Source organism: Hevea brasiliensis, chromosome 5 (genome assembly GCF_030052815.1).
Source record: "Hevea brasiliensis isolate MT/VB/25A 57/8 chromosome 5, ASM3005281v1, whole genome shotgun sequence".
Taxonomy (NCBI): Eukaryota; Viridiplantae; Streptophyta; class Magnoliopsida; order Malpighiales; family Euphorbiaceae; genus Hevea; species Hevea brasiliensis.
Genome location: NC_079497.1, coordinates 17853747 through 17870795, shown reverse-complemented (window position 1 = coordinate 17870795; position 17049 = coordinate 17853747).

Below are 17049 nucleotides of genomic sequence, written 5' to 3'. Positions count from 1 at the left end.
TGTGAGATTTGGCAGAAAGTGAAAACTGAGTCCTCGCTTTATTGGACCATATGAGGTTCTGGAAAGAGTGGGTCCTTTGGCATACCGATTGGCACTACCTCTAGAGCTAGAGAAGATACATAATGTCTTCCATGTGTCCATGTTGAGGAGGTATAGATCTGACCCATCTCATGTTCTGCCTATTGAGGAGATCGAGGTTAATCCAGACCTCTCCTATTAGGAAGAACCCATAGAGATTCTAGCATATGAGGTGAAATAGCTGAGGAACAAATAGATACCATTAGTTAAAGTGATGTGGAACCATCATTCAGGCCAGGAAGCTACTTGGGAGCATGAGGAGGACATGAGGAGACAGCACCCATAACTATTTAGAGACTAAAATTGGGTAAAATTTCAAGACGAAATTTCTTTTAAGGGGGGAGAATTGTAACACCCCTACATTCATAGTCCTGTGCATTTCACTGTTCTGTTGACCAGTGTCGGTCCGGACAATTAAGAGGATTAGGACCATGTTTAAGTTATATAGAAAAGCCCTGAATGAAAATAAATAGCCACTATATGATGATGAAATGAAAATTAAGAAAACAAAGCATAAAAGGTTAAATGAGTCGGGGGTCACAGCGATGGGTGACTGTACCGGAAAACGACTGCGAGGTCAGTTGTAATTCTAATTTTGTACGGCACATTGTGACACCGCAGTCCTAGAAAATATTGCGAAGTTAGTAAAACTGAGAAAATCATAGAAAAGAGTTGAGAATTAGGTCAAATAATTAGATCAGGGTTCCAGGAGAAATACAGAATTTTTGAAAAATCGGATCAGACCGGCAATGGGCAAAATGGTCAATTCACCCTTAGAGGTGACTATTGGCCTAAATGTCCATTAATATGTTGAAAATTAAATTCATAAAAATTAGATATAAATTGAAGAGGTTATGGAAGAAAAGAAAAGAAAATTTCCAATTTCTAATTCTTTTATGATGTCACCATGACATAATAAAAAAATTATAACTTTAATTATTGATTTTTGGGATAAATATTAAACTAAAGACAAATAAATAAATTAAAAAGCCATTTTTTTATGCCCATCTTCTTCTAGCTGCGAGCCTCTCTCTCTTCTCTCCCATTTCTTTCTCATAAATCTCTATGAAAGCTCATTTTGAGCTCAAATGAACCCTAAAATTAGCCCTAATTTCCCCAACTCTCTTAATTAAATATTCTCTTTGAGTCTTGAAGAGAAGCTTGAAACAAGAAAGAAAAGGAAATATTGAAGAAATTGAGAAGAATTGAAAAGCTCCATAAGGTAAACTTCTCTTTCATCTTGATTAGTTATGTAATCTTAGAAATTGAATTGTTAGGAGGAAATTTAATTCAAAATAATGAAAGAAATCAATTGGTATGATGAGGGAGTAAATTCAGCAGCTATGGGATTTGAGTGGAAATGATATGTTTTAGTTAATAGATTATGTATACAAGTTCAATGGAGGTAGTAGATATGATTAGAATAATTTAATTTCATGTATAGTGCAATTTAGTGAAATTTATGGATTTTGGGTTTTGATGCAATTGGACCTAATTGAAGCTTGAAATGGTCAATTGGGGTCATTTGGAGTGTGATTGAATGCATAGATTTAATTGAAAAGGGTGAATGGACGCTGCCCCAATTGGGTAATTTGACCTTGGTCAACTCAAGAGGGCATAACTGAAAATTGGTTGCTCCAATTGGTGTGAGGCCAATTGGAGATGAAAAATAAGACCCAAAACTACAATTTTCATGTGGAAACCCAACCCTAAAACTAAACACAAAGTGGTGAAAAATTAGGTCAAACCCGGATTAGGCACACTACCACTGTACAAAAATGACCATATAAATAATACTTTTTCAAATGGTCATAACTTGGTGTAGGAAGGTCCAAATGACCTGATTTTTGAACCATTAGAAATATATGACATAGTACTACAACTTTCATGAAGAACAAAAACCCAAATTCTGCCCATAACCAAGTCAATTTGTCAACTAAAGTTGATTGCTCAAAACTGCCAGAACCAATAATTGCCCAAAATTTCTAGGTTGTAACTAATCCGGCCAGCCCCAGAAAAATAAGCATAACTTGAGCTACAAAACTCTAAATGGAGTGATTAAAAAAGGAAATTAAAGCTAAGACATTAAGGAACAACTTTGATGGAGGAAAGTTGGCTAAATTCCCACTGTAGAAAGGCCAATGGAACAGTACAAGCAAGTAACCCAAAATTGAAATTTTGAAGTTTCACTTAGGGAAATTAGAAATTCAATTAGCAATCAATGTCAATAGATTTAACACTCAAAATGTGGTATGTGAGTGCATATAGGACTAACAAACCTATTTAGTATGAAAAAGTCAATATTTTGACTAAATGGTTAAATGAATAGTAACCCCAAAACGCCAAATGCAAATAATTCCATTTTAAGCAAATTTAAGGGTACAATTAAGTATGCATGAAATTAATTGTTGGATTAATTATGAGACATGATACTAAAACACTATAAATTATGTGTTTCAATCGAAAAAGAGACTGAGAAAGAAGATAGGAGAAGTGTGAGTCAAGGCCTAGAAGCGACTCATACAAGGTTTGTGCACAATACCTTTTCAAATTTGATTTTGCTATGAGAAAATTTATTTGAATATATTTTAACATAATTTATGCTGAATAGTGACTTGAGAAATGTTGTGTTGCCCACTTTGTGAATTGAAATTTGAAATGGGAATTTATTTAATATTTGAATGAAATGTTTGAATAACTTGATTTTAAATTGGTTTGGATTCACACTTAGCATGACAATATCACTATGTTCCTCCTCCGTTTACGGGGTTGAGATCAATCATATTCCTCCCTCTCTGGCTTACCAGTTGAGGTTGAGATCGGATGAGTACTCATATAGCTAGCTAGCCACCTCCCTCATTGATTTCAATTAGTGGGGTTGAGATTGCTTTGTTGTGGTGTACAAAACGGCATTGATCGAAAATTTTGTGTCATGACCTAAGTTGTGCATGGATTGGCAACACTGTGATTTATAAATTATTTTGACAAAATGGTATTACAAAAGTTAACTTGAACTTTATGAATTATCTTGTGCAATGGTTTAAATTTGTGTTTATGGATGTGTGTTTTGACATTCAATATCTTTAAATTTTTATTGTGCACCACTGAGTACTGAGTAATCATTACTCAGCGATAGCTTTTATTTGCTGTCGCAGATAAGGGAAAGGATAAAGTAGCAGAGTGAGCTGCCACGTTGTTAGGGGAGCTACATTGAGGATTTTCATATGGGTATTGCTTTATACCCTTATAAATTAGTTGATGTAAATATTATTTTGTTCATATGTATCAACGTAATTAATTGAGCAGATGTACATTAAAGTCTGTAATAATATTATTTTTTATTTTTTTTTCTGTAAATTGAGTCTTGTTTATGTAAATTAAATCAAAAGCAATGATGAAGAATTTTATTGAACTGTGTTGAGTTGTATATTTTGAAATGAGATTGTGTTGACTTGTGTTGATTTGAGACTATATTGGAGTTTGAGGTTGAACAATTAAATTTATTTGGAGTGTTTTTACAGGTGTTAGAAGAACTGTTTTTTCCCAATTATAGACGGCACTCTGTCGAAATTTTTATAAAATTGCAGAAAATAAGATTTAACAAATTTCTTACTTCGTATTTAAACTCCAATTAAAGGTTTTTTTAAATAATGCTTTAACATTATTTTACAAATTAAAATGAATTGAAATTAGTTAAAATCCCTTGTAGTGAATTTAATGAATTATCGGTATACGAAGTTCGGTGATTCATTGAGTATACTACAGGATTATGTTATGCCTTACAAAGGGGTAAGGTGTGACACTGAGTACCCTGGAGGTAGGCTAGCCATTGTGATAAGTCATGATATACAGGGGCTATAAATGTTTGGGCATTCACTCCGATGGTTTATCAATCATAATTTTCTTCGGCTTCCTTAGATTAGTGCAGTGGATGGTAACACCAATGCATACCTTAGCATTGAAAGGATCTATCATTCCCAGTGTTTCCTTTGGTGTCTTTGCCTCTACCTTCTAAAAGGCAATAGGTAGAATTAAGCAAGCAATATCACAGTCAACAAGTAAAGCCTTACCTTCTCTCTTTTGAGTGGGTAATTCTTTTGAACTCCCTACTGATTTTGAGTTTTTGGTCACTTTCCTGTTCAACTTGCTTTTTTACGAAGGCTGAACCTTCTATTCTTTTTTTCATCTTCTTTCCATAACCCTTTGCCTCTGGAGCCTTCTCTTCTATGTTTGGGTCAACAGTTGTGGAAATTTAGGATAGCGCACTAGTTGCCACTGTTTGTTCGACTCGACCAAAGGTGGTGCCATGAACTTGGGTTGGCTCTTATGAAACTTCATTACAGGTTCCACAGGTGTAGCAGGTTCAACCTTCCTTTTGAGAAGGCCTGGATAGTAGCTAGTTCCCTCATTAGGCTTCCTATAGGATCTTTTGTATGTCTCCTTAGGACTCCTTTCGGGTGGTGTGGTACACATTCCTACCTCCTAAACGGCCCCTTAGGAACTTTAAAAAGGGCACCATAAATTGAAAACCCATGAGGCAAGCCTCTAGATTTTCCAATCACCTTAGTTTGGACCTGTAGCTTTCATAATTAATTGATAACTCCTTGAAGATCCATAGTGGCTATGCTAATAGATGCCACCAGAGGAAATGGGTCCTTGTCAATTAATATAAAGTCCTTCTCAAGGAATTTTAAGACCCCCTTTATAATGGCCCGGCCCACTAGTGATATTGTCCGCTCTGGGCTGAAGCCCTCACAGTTTTAAAATGCGTCAATAAGGGTTAGGAACCTCCATCTTATAAACCCAGCATCTCTCCCGTGTTTTGTCGATGTGGGATTTGCCTAGGGTGTTACAATCCACCCCCCTTATGGGACTCAGCGTCCTTGCTGAGGTTTGCCCCACCATCGTTCAAGGTTGCACACGGAGTGGCTCTGATACCACAATGTAATGGCCCGGCCCACTAGTGATATTGTCCGCTCTGAGCTGAAGCCCTCACGGTTTTAAAATGCGTCAATAGGGGTTAGGAACCTCCATCTTATAAACCCAGTATTTCTCCCATGTGTTTGTCGATGTGGGATTTGCCTAGGGTGTTACACCCTTGCTGATGCAATCTTAGATGACTCCCCTAAGAGCCTAATAATTATTTGCGTTATAATTCTAGGAATTGTGATACTTATAGTAGTCTCTCCCTTTTACTTCCTCCTTAGTTGGAAGCTTGTGATAAGAAGGGCGGTTAATGAACCTTTCTTTTAGTAACAAATCAAATATCTCCTTAGTTTTATTGATGTCAAAGGCATACTGTGGATGTGCGATTGAAGTGGTTTGAGTCTTTCTTCGGTGAACCACTTTAATTGGTTTGCTTAGAGCAGGACATATAGAAGTACCTATAGTAACCAAATCAGCCACAGCAAGTTCATGATTACTTATCTCCTGGTAATATGTATCCATAGCCATCCTTTTCTAGTTCGATTCTTCTATTAGCAACTCTTTGTATTCAGGGACTTTGGCTACGAATTTGTAGAATTCCCTAAACTCTATCCCTTAAAACTTATTCCAAAGCTTAATGTACAACTCCTGTTGAGCCATTTTGACATATTCAATTTTAGGCAGGAACACCTTGCATATGCTCTTCATCTTCTTGAATAGTGCAATGAAAGCATCTGTCGAGTCTCCACTTGTCATACCTTACCCCTCTGTAAGGCATAACATGATCCCGTAGAATACTTAATGAACTACCGAACGTCACCTACCGATAACTCATTAAGCACCCTACAAGGGATTTTAAAACAATTTCTTACTTTTGGTAAGTGGTGAGCATTTCTAATAAGTATTTAAAACATGTACTTAAGTGAAAAGCTAGTTGGAAATTTTGGCCCATTTTATTTTTATGCAAATTTTATAAAAATTTTGACAGAGTTCCCTCTGTATTTTGAGAAAACAGTTCTTCAAATACCTGTAAAAAGCACTTCTAAAAAATTTCTCAACAACTGCTTCAATTTCAAACTCAATCTCAAACAATTTCTCAAGTTCAAAATTCAATAGTCCTCAAGGTACAGTCAATCAATTTCATACATTCATATTTCTTTAAAGATAAACAATTTATGTATACATCATACAAAAATTTACATTAAGAAAATCCAAACTAAAGTTTATTACAAATTTTATACAGATTTTGTACAAGCTGCTCAAGACCCATTTTTACATGTCCATACATTTATGTGCAATATATACATCAAAAGAAATATTTACAATTAGGGTATAAATTATACCCGATGACTTTAGGCTGATAGCTCTTCACACATCAGCAGCTCAGTCTGCTGCTACTCTAGTCTTTGTATCTGCGACAGCAATAGAAGCCATCGCTGAGTACTAGGACTCAGTGGTGCACAACATACTAAAATAATCTTTATGCAAAAATAAAATCACATTTATTCAAAAGTTTGACTAAACATGAGCATTAAATACAAAACATGAATTATGAGATTTTAATGCAAACCACGTTCATTTCAAAGTATCAAAACACATTTCATAAAACCCACAGTTAGATTATGCCATTCGAAACAAATAGAATCTCAATAGCCAGAGGTTAAAGAGAAATCACATCACAAGGCTAGCTAGCTCAAATATATGGATATCCATTCACATCCTCTTCTACTACCACACCTTAACACTTCTCTAGAGAAGGAATCAAAATTCGAAACTAATTACCCCCACTAGTCGTGCTAGTGAGGTGTTCAAATATATGGTCATGACACTGTGGTTTCAAAACTTATCTTATCAATTTGCTAAACATTGCCATTTCAAATATACACAATAACTTTCACAGTTTAAATCAAAACATCATAAATCATGTCACAAATAAACTTTCAACAATTCCAAATCACAAGTAAAATACATATTTCGTTCACTTTATCAATGAATTTTAAAGCATGGGGATGTTGTGCACAAACCTCAAATGAGTCGCCTTTACCCTCGACTCGGTTCCTCGGGTTCCTTCCCGATATTCTTTTCAACTGAAACACACAATTTTACAATGTTTCAATACTAGAACTTAACATAAATCCAACATAAATTTAGCTTCACTTATACCTAGCTCTAACATGCTAATTTCGATGTTCTTTAAATTTTGTGTTTCGGGTTACTATTCACTGCACTATTCAAGTCAAATAGTTGACTTTCTAAGGCTTAATAGGCATGGGAACTCCAACTTCACCCACATACCACATTTTGGTCATTAAACTTGTTGGTTTTGGTCATTTTCTTAAAGCTTAGGTCATTTTGGCAAAATTGCCAATTTTCGGTTTTGGTGCTCTTAGTTGCACTATTCCATTGGTCAATCTACTGTTGGAATTTGGCAAAACTTCCTTCATAGAAAATGTTCCTTATTGTCTTAAGTGTATTCTCATTTTTGGATCACCCCAATTGGAGTTTTGTAGCTCAAGTTATAGGCAAAATAAGATTAGTGTTCACATGCACTGTTCATACTGAGATTTTGGTTCTGGCAGATTTTTGGTCCAACTTTGTTCAGTAATTTGATCAAGTTAAGTTCATAATTTGGCCTAACTTTCTTCACATGAAATGTTCTACTATGTCTTAGGTTTCCATCAATTCAAGAATCGCCTGAATCCGAGTTTCCTAGAGAGAGTTATAGCCCTTCAAACATTACTGCTCAAATGGAATTCTGCAGAATCGCAGGTACAGTAACTCAACTTTGCTCAACAATTTGAATGGGTTAATGGCATAATTTGGGTTGGTGTTCTTCATGAAAGTTTTAGATCTATATCTCATCTAATTACTGGTAAAATTTCAGGTCATTTTGACCTTCCTAGCTCGAGTTATGACCAAATGAACAGTTACTGTTCATTTGGTCAGTTTGGTGCAGTGGCAGCCTGCTCTTATTTCACTTTGGTCAATTGGTTCACCCAGTTTTGGTCAGTTTTTGGGCATGGTTCCTTAATGAAAATTGTGCTATTTTATGTCTATTTTCATCTCTAATTGGTGGCATATCAGTTGGGCTTGTAAAATTCCCATTTTGGTCCTTCAAAGTAGGTTTGGTCTTGCTTCCAACAGCATGACCATTGGACCTACGAATTTGGTTTTCATTTTCACAATTTCCACACATCTCTTTTGGTCATTATTGACCATTTTTCATCTCACAATAGACCAAAATCATCATTTAAACATTTCTCCAAAATTTGGTTCACAACCCTAGCATTCAAACCCTAACTCATACATTTCATGCAATTAACTACATCTAATGGTTCTAATGCTAATCATTCAACTAAGTATGGTTCCTAAACTCATTCAAACCCATTAAATTCATGCAATTCATACTCCCTTAGGCTGGCTGAAAATTCACTAATAGTCCTTCCCCCATATTTTCACTTCATTTAATGAATTCTAAGCTCATTTTAAGTAATAAGCATGAACTTAAAATAGAAATTGAAGGTTAGAATACCAACCTTAGGTGAAGCCTTTGATCTTCACTTTTTGTTCCAACTTCACACTTTTTCTTTCCTCTATTCTTCCTTTCTATACTCTTCAAGATGCAAGAATGAAGTTTTTAGGTGGGAGTTATTTTGATTGGGTAAAGAAAATTAAGCTTAATGTAAGCTTAAGGAAAGATTTTTCATGGGAGCTTATGGAGGAGATGGGGCGGCAAACAAGGGAGAAGAAGAAGACTTTTTTTTTTTCTTTAATCCTATCCCCTTTTGAAGACCAAAAATCCCAATTTAATAAAATAAGTTAATTAATCTTTTATGACATCATTCATGATGTCATCACCTTTGACTTTTCTAACTTCTTTCTTTTTTTTTCTATTTATTTTTTTCTATTAGTTCTTTAATTTAATTCTCGATTTCGAAATTTTCTTTTCTCCGTTTTTATTTGTGATTAGGTCGGAGTCGGTTCTCGGGTCAATTGACCAAATTGCCCTCGCAGTTCATTAGGTTTGTAAATAATCCAATATTTCTTAGGCTCACGACCTAATTATTTGACTAGCTTAATAGTTCTTTTTCGTGATTTTCTCTTTTCCACTGTGTTCATAAGGGTCCTAAGGACCGCAGCGTCACTTTTTATGGTTCGAAATTTGAGTTTAAAATGACTTCGCAATCATTCCCGAGAAGGTCACCCATCGCTGTGACTCTCGGCTCGTTTAACTTCATTACATTTTTCTTGTTTATACTTAACTAATTGAACATTACTAATTATTTGTGTTAATGGTTTATCTAGTTGTCTTAAGTGTGGTTCTAATCCCCTTAATTGTCCGGACCGACACCGATCACCGGAACAGTGAGATCTACTAGGCTATGCAAACGGGGGTGTTACAATTCTCCCCCCCTTAAAATAAATTTCGTCTCGAAATTTTACCTGGTATCAATCTCTGAACAGCTGTGGGTGCTGTCTCCTCATGTCTTCCTCTCGTTCCCAAGTAGCCTCATGGCCCGAATGATGGTTCCACAGCACTTTCACCAACGGTATCTGCTTGCTCCGTAGCTGCTTCACCTCATAAGCCAGAATTTGTATGGGTTCTTCTTCATATGTGAGGTCTGGATTCACTTCAATTTCCTCTACTGGTAGTACATGAGATGGGTTTGATCAATACCTCCTCAACATAGACACATGGAAAACATTATGTATCTTCTCTAACTCTGGAGGTAGTGCCAACCAATATGCCAAAGGACCCACTCTTTCCAGAACCTCATATGGCCCAATGAAACGAGGACTCAGTTTTCCCTTTCTGCCGAATCTCATAATTCTCTTCCAAGGAGAAACCTTGAGGAAAACTTTCTCACCCACTGCATACTCAATATCCCTTCTTTTAAGATCAATGTAGGACTTCTGACGGTCTGATGCAGTCTTAAGTCGATCTCGAATCACCCTGATTTTCTCTTCAGTTTGTTGAACAATTTCGGGCCCAATCATCTTTCTTTCACCCACGTCATCCCAACACAACGGGTTCTACATTTCCTGCCATACAAAGCTTCATATGGAGGCATCCCAATGCTTGATTGGTAGCTATTGTTGTAAGCAAACTCAATCAAAGGCAAGTGTGTATCCCAACTACCCTCAAACTCAATCACACAAGCCCGTAGCATGTCCTCCAAGATCTGAATTACCCTCTCGGGTGGCCATGCATGCGTGGGTGGAATGCAGTACTGAAGTTCAATCTAGTTCCTAGGGCTCTCTGAAGACTACCCCAGAATCTAGAAGTGAACCTAGGATCTCTGTCTGACACAATGGATACTAGCACTCCATGCAGTCTCACAATCTCATCGATGTATAACTTGGCCAATCTTTCTAAACTGTAGTCCATCTGGACTGGCAGAAAATGAGCAGACTTGGTTAGTCTGTCGACAATGACCCATACTGCATCATAACTCTTCTGTGTCCTTGGAAGTCCCATCACAAAATCCATCGTTATTCTCTCCCATTTCCATTCTGGTACTGGTAGTGGATGTAACAACCCAGTGGGTACTTGATGCTCTGCCTTTACTTGCTATAAGTTAGGCATTTAGAAACAAACTCTGCCACATCTCTTTTCATACCCATCCACCAGTAATGCTCCTTTAGCCCCCTATACATTTTTGTACCACCAGAGAGCATAGCAAAAGGAGACTCATGTGCTTCCTTCAAAATGATCTGCCTTAAATCAACATCATTAGGAACACACATTCTACCCTGGTATAGCAATAGACCATCATCTCTTATTGAGAATTCTGGTTTCTTGCCCTGTCGGACTTCTTCCATCAACTTCTGATACTTCTGATCATTCTGAGCAGCCATTCTAATCTGATCAATCAACACTGCCTATACATGCCATGCAACTGCTGTCTGCCCATCATTATTAATCTCTAAGCTGGCATGCAATGATCTTAACTCATGTACCAAAGACAAAGGAGCAACCCGTAGACTTGCCATAGTCTTGCGACTTAAGGCGTCAGCCACAACATTAGCTTTCCCTGGCTGATAGTCTATCAGACAATCGTAGTCTTTTATCAACTCTAACCATCTCCTCTGTCTCAAATTCAGCTCTTTCTGGGTGCCCAAATACTTCAAACTCTTATGATCTGTATAAATGTAACACTTTTCCCCATACAAATAATGCCTCCAGATCTTAAGAGTAAACACAATAGCTGCAAGCTCTAAATCATGTGTTGGATAGTTCCTCTCATGCGGTTTTAGCTGGTGTGATGCATAGGCAATGACATTTCGATCTTGCATCAATACACAGCCTAACCCATTGTGAGAAGCATCACTATATACTGTATATTCTTTACCTAGAGTAGGTAAAGTCAGGACTGGAGCTTCAGTCAAACATCTCTTCAATTCATCAAAACTCTGCTGGCATTTATCCGTCCACTGAAATTTTACATCTTTTCTAAGCAGCTTGGTCAATGGAGATGCCAACATGGAGAATCCCTTCACAAATTTACAGTAGTATCCAGCTAAACCCAGAAAACTACGAATTTCTGTGGCATTTCTGGGTGGCCTCCAATTAAGGACAGCTTCAATCTTACTTGAATCTACCTTAATACCCTCTACTGATACTATGTGCCCCAAAAAGGATATCTCCTTCAGCCAAAATTCACACTTCGACAATTTAGCATATAGTTGTTTCTCTCTCAAAGTCTGTAGTACAATCCGCAGATGTCTATCATGCTCTTTTGCATTCCTCGAATAGACCAATATATCATCTATGAATACCACAACAAACTGGTCGAGGTATGGTCTGAAGATAGTGTTCATCAGATCCATAAAAGCAGCCGGAGCATTAGTTAACCCGAATGGCATAACTAGGAACTCATAATGGCCATAGCGGTTCTCAAGGCGATTTAGAAATACTCTGCTCTTGTACTTTCAGCTGATAATAACCTGATCTCAGGTCAATTTTGGAGAACACAGCCGCACCCCTCAACTGATCAAACAAGTCATCAATACGGGGCAATGGATATCTGTTCTTTATTGTCACCTTATTCAACTGCCGATAGTCAATGCATAACCGAAGAGTGCCATCTTTCTTCTTTACAAACAACACTGGCGCTCCCCTTTCTTCTTTACAAACAACACTGGCGCTCCCCAAGGTGACACACTAGGGCGGATAAAGCCCTTGTCAAGCAACTCTTGCAATTGTACTTTCAACTCTTTTAATTCTGCAGGTGCCATTCTATATGGTGTTATGGAGATTGGGTCCACACCAGGCATAACATCAATTTCAAACTGCACCTCTCTTTCTGGAGGTAATCCTGGCAATTCATCAGGAAACACATCCGGAAAGTCACATACAGTAGGGATGTCCCTTAGTGCTGGACTCCCCACTTGGGTGTCTATCACATGTGCTAAGTATGCTTCACACCCCTTTCTAATCATTCTTCTGGCTAGTGCAGCCGAAATGATGTTTGATGGCAGTAAATGCCTCTCCCCATGTATTACCACATCACCGTATAAAGGGAGACCAAAAGTGACTGTCTTCAGTCTACAGTCAATCATGGCATGATGCCTGGCTAACCAATCCATGCCCAAGATGATATCATACTCTCTGAAGGGCATTTCAATCAAGTCTGACAGGAAAACATGTCCTTGGATCACCAAAGGACAGTCTCTATAAATTCTGTTGACCCGGACCTCTTGTCCTAACGGACTAGTTACTAGCAATTCAAAACCCATTTGCACACATGGAACAGCAAGTGAACTAACTATGCTAGTACTAACATATGAATGGGTTGAACCCGGATCAAACAACACAAATACTTCTTGATCAGAGATAGAGAATGTACCAGCTACCACATCAGAAGTCTCAGCCTCTTCTCGCTGTCTCATTGTGTAGATTCTGGTTGAAGCACTTCCTTGTCCCGATCGACCAAGCGTGTTCTCGATCGCTTGAAGTAGTGCCTCTACCTCTACCTCTTCCTCTGCCAACTGACTATGAACCTCTGAGAGCAGGACTCTGAATAGATCCCTCGGCAGTAGTAGGAGCTGGACTATGTCTCGGAGCACTAGTACAGTCTTTAGCTATATGGCCCTTGCCTCCGCAGTTAAAGCAGGCTCCAGTAGCCCAGTAGCACTCCCCCCCATGAATCTTGCCACAAGTCTCACAGGGGCGGGCAGAATGTGAACCCCTGCTCGACTGCTGACCAGACCTAGGGGGTCTCTGTCCGGAGAATCGGCCCCTACCAAATCTTCCACCTCGACCCCTACTGGGTCCACTAAACTTCTTTTTCTTTCCCAGAAATCCCACCAGAACTCGGCTCTGCAGACCTTTTCCCCTTGTCTTTCTCTGATTTCTCAGCTTTCTCTGATTTTTCTTTGACTGGGGTTGCTTCTGATTCTATTCTTTCCAACTCAAGTGCTTGAGACATGAGCTCTGAAAAGTTACTGTGTCGGAATCCCACAACTTGCATCCTTATGCTGGGCTTCAAACTCGTCTCAAATCTCTTGCATCTTGCCTTGCTGGTAGTAAGGAGACTCCCCGCATAGTGACTCAGGCGGGAGAACTCCCTCTCATACTCTGCCACCGATCGGTTCCCTTGTTTTAGACTCAAAAATTCTTGCAGTTTCTGGTCAACATATGCATCTAGGATGTATTTCTGTCTGAATTCTCTGATGAAGTCATCCCAGGTCAACACTGGTGGTTCAGCCAAGCTGTGGGGGATGGTCTTCCACCAATCATACGCATCCTCTTGCAGTAGCGATACAGAGTACTCAAACTTCAGTTCATCTTGGCAATGTAGCTTCTTAAATACTCTGTCCATTCTTTCAAGCCATTGCTCTGCCTCTAAAGGGTCCACTGTACCCTTAAATTCTGCAGCCCCATACTTCAGTAATTTATCATATTGTCTGGCTAGAGGCAGTGGTTGTGTCACAGGTGTCTGGGGTGGAGCTTGAGCAAGCATACCCCCAGCCATTTGTTGAAACATCGCAGCCATCTGCTGTGCAAACTGTGCAGGAAATTGCGGTATTTGCGGGGCTGGTGCTACGGATCCACTGACATTCGGTAAAGCTGGGGCTTCCCCTTGTGCCTCAGCTTCAACAAACTGCTCAACTGAGCGATCCCCTTCTTCCATTTCAATCTGAAGTAGGGTATCTCCTGAACAAATAACACATGGAGACTTCCCTCCGTTAGTTCATATTCATGATGTAATGCACTTTATGTAACAATTATGGACATTGAGCAGTTGTACTTAACAAGAAAGAAACAAATTCATAGGTTAAAACATACTTCAAAACCAGGCTCTGATACCACTAAAACATGTCACACCTTACCCCTCTGTAAGTCATAACATGATCCCGTAGAATACTTAATGAACTACCGAACTTCACCTACCGATAACTCATTAAGCACCCTACAAGGGATTTTAAAACAATTTCTTACTTTTGGTAAGTGGTGAGCATTTCTAATAAGTATTTAAAACATGTACTTAAGTGAAAAGCTAGTTGGAAATTTTGGCCCATTTTATTTTTCCGCAAATTTTATAAAAATTTTGACAGAGTTCCCTCTGTATTTTGAGAAAACAGTTCTTTAAATACCTGTAAAAAGCACTTCTAAAAAATTTCTCAACAACTGCTTCAATTTCAAACTCAATCTCAAACAATTTCTTAAGTTCAAAATTCAATAGTCCTTAAGGTACAGTCAATCAATTTCATACATTCATATTTCTTTAAAGATAAACAATTTATGTATACATCATACAAAAATTTACATTAAGAAAATCCAAACTAAAGTTTATTACAAATTTTATACAGATTTTGTACAAGCTGCTCAAGACCCATTTTTACATGTCCATACATTTATGTGCAATATATACATCAAAAGAAATATTTATAATTAGGGTATAAATTATACCCGATGACTTTAGGCTGATAGCTCTTCACACTACAAAGAAATCACCGCTTCCTCTAGTCTCTCAGATTCTGACAAAGAATAGAAGCCATCGCTGTGTGTTAGGACTCAGTGGTGCACAACATACTAAAATAATCTTTATGCAAAAATAAAATCACATTTATTCAAAAATTTGACTAAACATGAGCATTAAATACAAAACATGAATTATGAGATTTTAATGCAAACCACGTTTATTTCGAAGTATCAAAACACATTTCATAAAACCCACAGTTAGATCATGCCATTCGAAACAAATAGAATCTCAATAGCCAGAGGCTAAAGAGAAATCACATCACAAGGCTAGCTAGCTCAAATATATGGATATCCATTCACATCCTCTTCTACTGCCACACCTCAACACTTCTCCAGAGAAGGAATCAAAATTCGAAACTAATTACCCCCCACTAGTCGTGCTAGTGAGGTGTTCAAATATATGGTCATGACACTGTGGTTTCAAAACTTATCTTATCAATTTGCTAAACATTGCCATTTCAAATATACACAATAACTTTCACAGTTTAAATCAAAACATCATAAATCATGTCACAAATAAACTTTCAACAATTCCAAATCACAAGTAAATTACATATTTCGTTCACTTTATCAATGAATTTTAAAGCATGGGGATGTTGTGCACAAACCACAAATGAGTCGCCTTTAGCCTCGGCTCGGTTCTTCAGATTCCTTCCCGATATTCTTTTCAACTGAAACACACAATTTTACAATGTTTCAGTACTAGAACTTAACATAAATCCAACATAAATTTAGCTTCACTTATACCTAGCTCTAACGTGCTAATTTCGACGTTCTTTAAATTTTGTGTTTCGGGTTACTATTCACTGCACTATTCAAGTCAAATAGTTGACTTTCTAAGGCTTAATAGGTATGGGAACTCCAACTTCACCCACATACCACATTTTGGTCATTAAACTTGTTGGTTTTGGTCATTTTCTTAAAGCTTAGGTCATTTTGGCAAAATTGCCAATTTTCGGTTTTGGTGCTCTTAGTTGCACTATTCCATTGGTCAATCTACTGTTGGAATTTGGAAAAACTTCCTTCATAGAAAATGTTCCTTATTTTCTTAAGTGTATTCTCATTTTTGGATCACCCCAATTGGAGTTTTGTAGCTCAAGTTATAGCCAAAATAAGATTACTGTTCACGTGCACTGTTCATACTGAGATTTTGGTTCTGGCAGATTTTTGGTCCAACTTTGTTCAGTAATTTGATCAAGTTAAGTTCATAATTTGGCCTAACTTTCTTCACATGAAATGTTCTACTATGTCTTAGGTTTCCATCGATTCAAGAATCGCCTGAATCCGAGTTTCCTAGAGAGAGTTATAGCCCTTCAAACATTACTGCTCAAATGGAATTCTGCAGAATCGCAGGTACAGTAACTCAAATTTGCTCAACAATTTGAATGGGTTAATGGCATAATTTGGGTTGGTGTTCTTCATGAAAGTTTTAGATCTATATCTTATCTAATTTCTGGTAAACTTTCAGGTCATTTTGACCTTCCTAGCTCGAGTTATGACCAAATGAACAGTTACTGTTCATTTGGTCAGTTTGGTGCAGTGGCAGCCTGCTCTTATTTCACTTTGGTCAATTGGTTCACCCAGTTTTGGTTAGTTTTTGGGCATGGTTCCTTAATGAAAATTGTGCTATTTTATGTCTATTTTCATCTCTAATTGGTGGCATATCAGTTGGGCTTGTAAAATTCCCGTTTTGGTCCTTCAAAGTAGGTTTGGTCATGCTGCCAGCAGCATGACCATTGAACCTACGAATTTGGTTTTCATTTTCACAATTTCCACACATCTCTTTTGGTCATTATTGACCATTTTTCATCTCACAATAGACCAAAATCATCATTTACACATTTCTCCAAAATTTGGTTCACAACCCTAGCATTCAAACCCTAACTCATACATTTCATGCAATTAACTACATCTAATGGTTCTAATGCTAATCATTCAACTAAGTATGGTTCCTAAACTCATTCAAACCCATTAAATTCATGCAATTCATACTCCCTTAGGCTGGCTGAAAATTCACTAATAGTCCTTCCCCCATATTTTCACTTCATTTAATGAAT